Genomic DNA, 7,500 nt, shown 5'->3' with positions numbered 1-7,500 from the left:
GATACTCGCCGTGTGGTGGAAGGTAAACATTATGCGGTACATCAGTACTTTCCTAATAGTTCGGTCGTCTCACGGCACTGCTTAGTAAATGATGCAAGGCCACATATAGATGATTTATGCGAATGTCCCTATACGTGCTGTAAGACTGGGCACACAACGTGAATCGCACGTCAGCCACACACTCGAACATGCACCACTCTCGGCCTGCAACGGAGACACACAATACGTAAACATCTGGAATGCGACAATGTCGAGTGCATCCTCTCTGCCACATTGCACCGTCGACACTATGATAACCAGAGCAGTAGGTCCACCTATAAAAGCACAATACCCCACTCCTCCGACAACTACCATTGCTCAGATAAACCAACACCACCAACACACATCCTACACAGAGGGGCACCAAATATCACCCCCCCGCCCTCGTGTTATACCACATGAAAAATTGCAGAAGTGAGAGACACAGACCCGCCAGCCTCTTGCTACAAGCATCGAACCGACGTGACATATCTGACGGTGACTCAGGCATCCGCGTACTGCCACAACTATCCACCCCCCCCCCCACTCTCTCTCTGCCCCCTTCCCACACAATACCGAATTTAACCAACTTTATCGCTTAACCTAACTGTGGCTGTACCAGATTATCGCTTAACCTAACTGTGGCTGTACCAGATTATCGCTTAACCTAACTGTGGCTGTACCAGATTATCGCTTAACCTAACTGTGGCTGTACCAGATTATCGCTTAACCTAACTGTGGCTGTACCAGATTATCGCTTAACCTAACTGTGGCTGTACCAGATTATCGCTTAACCTAACTGTGGCTGTACCAGATTATCGCTTAACCTAACTGTGGCTGTACCAGATTATCGCTTAACCTAACTGTGGCTGTACCAGATTATCGCTTAACCTAACTGTGGCTGTACCAGATTATCGCTTAACCTAACTGTGGCTGTACCAGATTATCGCTTAACCTAACTGTGGCTGTACCAGATTATCGCTTAACCTAACTGTGGCTGTACCAGATTATCGCTTAACCTAACTGTGGCTGTACCAGATTATCGCTTAACCTAACTGTGGCTGTACCAGATTATCGCTTAACCTAACTGTGGCTGTACCAGATTATCGCTTAACCTAACTGTGGCTGTACCAGATTATCGCTTAACCTAACTGTGGTTGTACCAGATTATCCCTTAACCTAACTCAATTTGTCCCTTAACCTAACTCAATTTGTCCCTTAAGCTCTGGAGCGGCTGGCCTGCGGTACCTGGCGCCTGGCGCCGGTTTTGAATGACGTTCGCCCGAGTGCCTGTCCGCCCCGGTGTGGAGCCGTACGACGCCCATCGGCTGTGAGGCCGTTGGACACAAAAAAATAGTGGAACAGGGGCCGTCAGACGCCTCAGTCCCGCAAATGCTGCTGTCTTGAAAGAGACAGTGGGAGACTGAAAAGGAAAAGATCACCCAGGACGGTGGATCACTCGGCTCGTGGGTCGATGAAGAACGCAGCAAATTGCGCGTCGACATGTGAACTGCAGGACACATGAACATCGACGTTTCGAACGCACATTGCGGTCCATGGATTCCGTTCCCGGGCCACGTCTGGCTGAGGGTCGGCTACGTATACTGAAGCGCGCGGCGTTTGTCCCGCTTCGGAGACGTGGGAGTGTCGTGGTCGCCTGTGTGGCCGGCCGCGTCTCCTTAAACGTGCGATGCGCGCCCGTCGCCTGGCGGTTCGCATACCGGTACTTTCTCGGTAGCGTGCACAGCCGGCTGGCGGTGTGGCGTGCGACACCTCGTACAACGACCTCAGAGCAGGCGAGACTACCCGCTGAATTTAAGCATATTACTAAGCGGAGGAAAAGAAACTAACAAGGATTCCCCCAGTAGCGGCGAGCGAACAGGGAAGAGTCCAGCACCGAACCCCGCAGGCTGCCGCCTGTCGTGGCATGTGGTGTTTGGGAGGGTCCACTACCCCGACGCCTCGCGCCGAGCCCAAGTCCAACTTGAATGAGGCCACGGCCCGTAGAGGGTGCCAGGCCCGTAGCGGCCGGTGCGAGCGTCGGCGGGACCTCTCCTTCGAGTCGGGTTGCTTGAGAGTGCAGCTCCAAGTGGGTGGTAAACTCCATCTGAGACTAAATATGACCACGAGACCGATAGCGAACAAGTACCGTGAGGGAAAGTTGAAAAGAACTTTGAAGAGAGAGTTCAAAAGTACGTGAAACCGTTCTGGGGTAAACGTGAGAAGTCCGAAAGGTCGAACGGGTGAGATTCACGCCCATCCGGCCACTGGCCCCCGCCCTCGGCAGATGGGGCCGGCCGCCCGCGCGGAGCAATCCGCGGCGGGGTCGTGTCCGGTTGCCTTTCCACTCGCCGCGGGGTGGGGCCGTTCCGGTGTGCGGTGGGCCGCACTTCTCCCCTAGTAGGACGTCGCGACCCGCTGGGTGCCGGCCTACGGCCCGGGTGCGCAGCCTGTCCTTCCGCGGGCCTCGGTTCGCGTCTGTTGGGCAGAGCCCCGGTGTCCTGGCTGGCTGCTCGGCGGTATATCTGGAGGAGTCGATTCGCCCCTTTGGGCGCTCGGGCTCCCGGCAAGCGCGCGCGGTTCTTCCCGGATGACGGACCTACCTGGCCCGGCCCCGGACCCGCGCCGCTGTTGGCTCGGGATGCTCTCGGGCGGAATAATCGCTCCCGTCAGCGGCGCTTCAGCTTTGGACAATTTCACGACCCGTCTTGAAACACGGACCAAGGAGTCTAACATGTGCGCGAGTCATTGGGCTGTACGAAACCTAAAGGCGTAATGAAAGTGAAGGTCTCGCCTTGCGCGGGCCGAGGGAGGATGGGGCTTCCCCGCCCTTCACGGGGCGGCGGCCTCCGCACTCCCGGGGCGTCTCGTCCTCATTGCGAGGTGAGGCGCACCTAGAGCGTACACGTTGGGACCCGAAAGATGGTGAACTATGCCTGGCCAGGACGAAGTCAGGGGAAACCCTGATGGAGGTCCGTAGCGATTCTGACGTGCAAATCGATCGTCGGAGCTGGGTATAGGGGCGAAAGACTAATCGAACCATCTAGTAGCTGGTTCCCTCCGAAGTTTCCCTCAGGATAGCTGGTGCTCGTACGAGTCTCATCCGGTAAAGCGAATGATTAGAGGCCTTGGGGCCGAAACGACCTCAACCTATTCTCAAACTTTAAATGGGTGAGATCTCCGGCTTGCTTGATATGCTGAAGCCGCGAGCAAACGACTCGGATCGGAGTGCCAAGTGGGCCACTTTTGGTAAGCAGAACTGGCGCTGTGGGATGAACCAAACGCCGAGTTAAGGCGCCCGAATCGACGCTCATGGGAAACCATGAAAGGCGTTGGTTGCTTAAGACAGCAGGACGGTGGCCATGGAAGTCGGAATCCGCTAAGGAGTGTGTAACAACTCACCTGCCGAAGCAACTAGCCCTGAAAATGGATGGCGCTGAAGCGTCGTGCCTATACTCGGCCGTCAGTCTGGCAGTCATGGCCGGTCCTCGCGGCCGGCCGCGAAGCCCTGACGAGTAGGAGGGTCGCGGCGGTGGGCGCAGAAGGGTCTGGGCGTGAGCCTGCCTGGAGCCGCCGTCGGTGCAGATCTTGGTGGTAGTAGCAAATACTCCAGCGAGGCCCTGGAGGGCTGACGCGGAGAAGGGTTTCGTGTGAACAGCCGTTGCACACGAGTCAGTCGATCCTAAGCCCTAGGAGAAATCCGATGTTGATGGGGGCCGTCATAGCATGATGCACTTTGTGCTGGCCCCCGTTGGGCGAAAGGGAATCCGGTTCCTATTCCGGAACCCGGCAGCGGAACCGATATAAGTCGGGCCCCTCTTTTAGAGATGCTCGTCGGGGTAACCCAAAAGGACCCGGAGACGCCGTCGGGAGATCGGGGAAGAGTTTTCTTTTCTGCATGAGCGTTCGAGTTCCCTGGAATCCTCTAGCAGGGAGATAGGGTTTGGAACGCGAAGAGCACCGCAGTTGCGGCGGTGTCCCGATCTTCCCCTCGGACCTTGAAAATCCGGGAGAGGGCCACGTGGAGGTGTCGCGCCGGTTCGTACCCATATCCGCAGCAGGTCTCCAAGGTGAAGAGCCTCTAGTCGATAGAATAATGTAGGTAAGGGAAGTCGGCAAATTGGATCCGTAACTTCGGGATAAGGATTGGCTCTGAGGATCGGGGCGTGTCGGGCTTGGTCGGGAAGTGGGTCAGCGCTAACGTGCCGGGCCTGGGCGAGGTGAGTGCCGTAGGGGTGCCGGTAAGTGCGGGCGTTTAGCGCGGGCGTGGTCTGCTCTCGCCGTTGGTTGGCCTCGTGCTGGCCGGCGGTGCAGGATGCGCGCGCCTGCGCGGCGTTCGCGCCCCGGTGCTTCAACCTGCGTGCAGGATCCGAGCTCGGTCCCGTGCCTTGGCCTCCCACGGATCTTCCTTGCTGCGAGGCCGCGTCCGCCTTAGCGTGCTCCTCCGGGGGCGCGCGGGTGCGCGGATTCTCTTCGGCCGCCATTCAACGATCAACTCAGAACTGGCACGGACTGGGGGAATCCGACTGTCTAATTAAAACAAAGCATTGCGATGGCCCTAGCGGGTGTTGACGCAATGTGATTTCTGCCCAGTGCTCTGAATGTCAACGTGAAGAAATTCGATGAAGAACATCGATGTTATGCTAATTCAAGAGCCAAGCTCTGCCTCCGGCAAGGTCACAGGCTTTCCCGTCACTGCCCAGGTAATATCAATGGGTCCAAATCCCATGTCAGCAATTGTCATTTACAACAAGTTAATTAAAACCACTGTCTTGACACAGTATTGCACCTCCCATGTAACGGTTGTGGAGATAAACTTTTATAATACATTTTGGTATATAATCAATATATACTGTCAATACAGGGATCCAATCAATATTTATCTTGGGCAGTTATCTACAGTATTGCGAGCCCTAGCAGGCAAAGCAATAATAATAGCAATGGACAGTAACGCAAAATCCCCCCTATGGCACAGCCAAGTTCAAGATCAAAGAGGACAGGCACTGGAAGATATAATTATGGAACATAATTTAAATGTTGTAAATCTCCCCGGCAACCCTCCTACCTACAGGAGCAGAGCTGGGGCAGCGTCCTTTATTGATGTCACGCTCTGTACAACAAACATCGTGAATACTATTCAAAATTGGCAGGTCAATGACAACATTACCACCAGTGATCATAACGCTATTGAATTTACAATAGCATCACAAGTGGAGCATGTGACAGAGGGGTGGACAATGCAGTACGACTACGGGAGAGCAGACTGGGACCTGTTGGAGGCGGAATTTCATCCTCCGGAGCTGGGAGACGGTCCTTTTGAAGTGGAGGAGGCCGTAGGGGCCTTAATTGTCTCAATCAGGGCGGCTTTGGCCGCGGCAATACCAACGCGAAGGCGCTACATACGAAAAGCGACTTCTCCATGGACTCCAGAGCTCACCCGGCTCAGGCAGTCTATGAGAAGAGCACGAAGCAGCTATCAAAGGTCCTTCACCCAGGAGGAACGGCACTACCATCTTGCCCAGTATAGGAGAAGGAAATGGCTCTTCAAGGAGACTCTCCGACAACATCGCCAGCGGAGCTGGGAAGATTTTGTAAAGTCTCACCTGACTCTGGATCCATGGGGTACACCATACAAAATAGTTAGGGAAAAAATTCACTCACCAATGCATCTCTCGACTGTAAGAGTCGGCGACGCAGACAGAATGACACAGGACTGGTCAGAGACCGCTGAGGAGCTAATGAGGGTGCTCCTCCCAGACGATCGACCTGACACTGACACCGAGATGCAGCAGGAAATAAGACGGCAAGACCAGTTACACTACCACAACAACATACAGGTGTACCCCTACTCCATCGAGGAAGTGAAGGCAGCTATTCGCTCCTTTGCAAAGCGCAAGGCCCCGGGGCCGGATGCAATTCCTGCAGAAGTTCTGCAATGTATTGCAAACAAACTGGCTCCGGGCCTCACGAAAATATACAACAGATGTATGGAAACACAGGTCTTCCCAACCTGCTGGAAGACGGCAGAGGTTATTATTATTAAAAAGGCTCCTGATAAGGACCCAATGATGCCCAAATCCTACCGTCCGATTTGTCTCCTGGACGTCTTGGGAAAGACATTTGAGAAGCTGCTGGTCTCTAGACTGTCTAGTCATAGAGTCCTACGTGGAATGAGTGACTCGCAATACGGATTCCGAGCTCGAAAGTCAACTTCTGATGCTATCAACAAAGTCGTAAGTATTGTACACTCATCCACGCGGAAGTACGTCCTCGGAGTTATGGTGGATATTTCGGGTGCCTTCGACAATCTGTGGTGGCCGGCGCTCTTCTCTCGACTTCGAGAGTTGGAGTGCCCGGCGGCGCTATATGGTTGTCTGAAGGACTACTGCAGAAATAGAGTCGCCAGAATCACGGCTCCTGGTGTCGTGGTGTCTAAGAACATCTCAAAGGGCTGTCCACAGGGATCTGTGTGCGGCCCTTTGTTCTGGGACGTGAATATGGACCCATTACTGAACACACTAGAAAGGAACAACATGACATTAGGAGTCGTGGCGTATGCAGACGACCTCCTCGTTCTTGTTGAGGGTGACAGCCGTGCCGAGATTGAGACAAGAGCGGCCCATGTATCCGAAACACTGATACAATGGTGTCAAAGTTCAAAACTGGAAATCGCGCCTCATAAATCAAGTTTCATCTTGCTGAAAGGCAGACTAGCCAGGGACCCAATCATAAGATTAAACAACCGTATAGTCGCAAGAACACGCGCTGCAAAGTACTTGGGCGTCTTCATAGACGAAGCCTGGAGCTACATTCCACATATAAATCACGTTGCCTCCAAGGCCTTGGCAGTATTAAACAAATTAATAAGTATAGCCCAACGGCGTTTCCATCTCCCTCCGATTGCAACAAAAATGTATAATAACTGTGTCTTGGTACCAATTGTGGGATACGGCTCCAGTGCCTGGGCCCACAAACTCACTCAGGTCAAGCCTGCCACTATGGTAAGAAGGATACAGCGTAATGTAATACTAAGGTGTGTAGGCGCATTTGGCACAACACCAACAGATGCACTGTGTCTAATCATGGGACTCTGCCCTTTAGATCTGTTAATTAGACAGCAGGCTGCAATGTACTGGCTTTCTAAACGAAAACACCAACAAGTTACATTAATAATGGGTGAACACCTCAATAATGTTAAAGAAATTAAACAAAAAACGATCAATCTCTGGCAACAACAATGGGATACATCCGATACAGGAAGGCGTGTCTATGACCTCCTTCCAAGTATTCAGGAAAGAATACGTATGAAACACTTCGTCCCCTCTCAAGGCATTGTACACTTTCTAACAGGACACGGCCCATATCCTGTGTATCTCCATCGGATTGGAAGTCGTCCGACACCTGAGTGCGTTTGTGGCGCCCCTGTGGGGACGCCCGAGCACGTAGTGTTTGAATGTCCCGACTTTGATCCAGTCGCCTCAG

At 53.5% G+C, this 7,500-nt stretch overlaps 1 non-coding gene and 1 pseudogene across 1 annotated transcript; both read left to right on the top strand.

Annotated features, from left to right (window-relative positions):
• The first annotated feature begins 1,457 nt into the window (after positions 1–1,457).
• LOC126317807 (5.8S ribosomal RNA) lies at positions 1,458–1,612 on the top strand. Its single transcript, XR_007556925.1, has one exon. It is a non-coding gene; the product is annotated as a 5.8S ribosomal RNA (ribosomal RNA).
• Positions 1,613–1,800: 188 nt separating this feature from the next.
• LOC126317805 (large subunit ribosomal RNA) overlaps positions 1,801–7,500 on the top strand; it is a 7,910-nt pseudogene continuing 2,210 nt past the window's right edge.

The sequence above is a fragment of the Schistocerca gregaria genome, unplaced genomic scaffold, assembly GCF_023897955.1.
Source record: "Schistocerca gregaria isolate iqSchGreg1 unplaced genomic scaffold, iqSchGreg1.2 ptg000644l, whole genome shotgun sequence".
Lineage (NCBI taxonomy): Eukaryota > Metazoa > Arthropoda > Insecta > Orthoptera > Acrididae > Schistocerca > Schistocerca gregaria.
The sequence above is the reverse complement of the archived record's forward strand: the minus strand, read 5'-3'. Positions and strand labels throughout refer to the sequence as shown.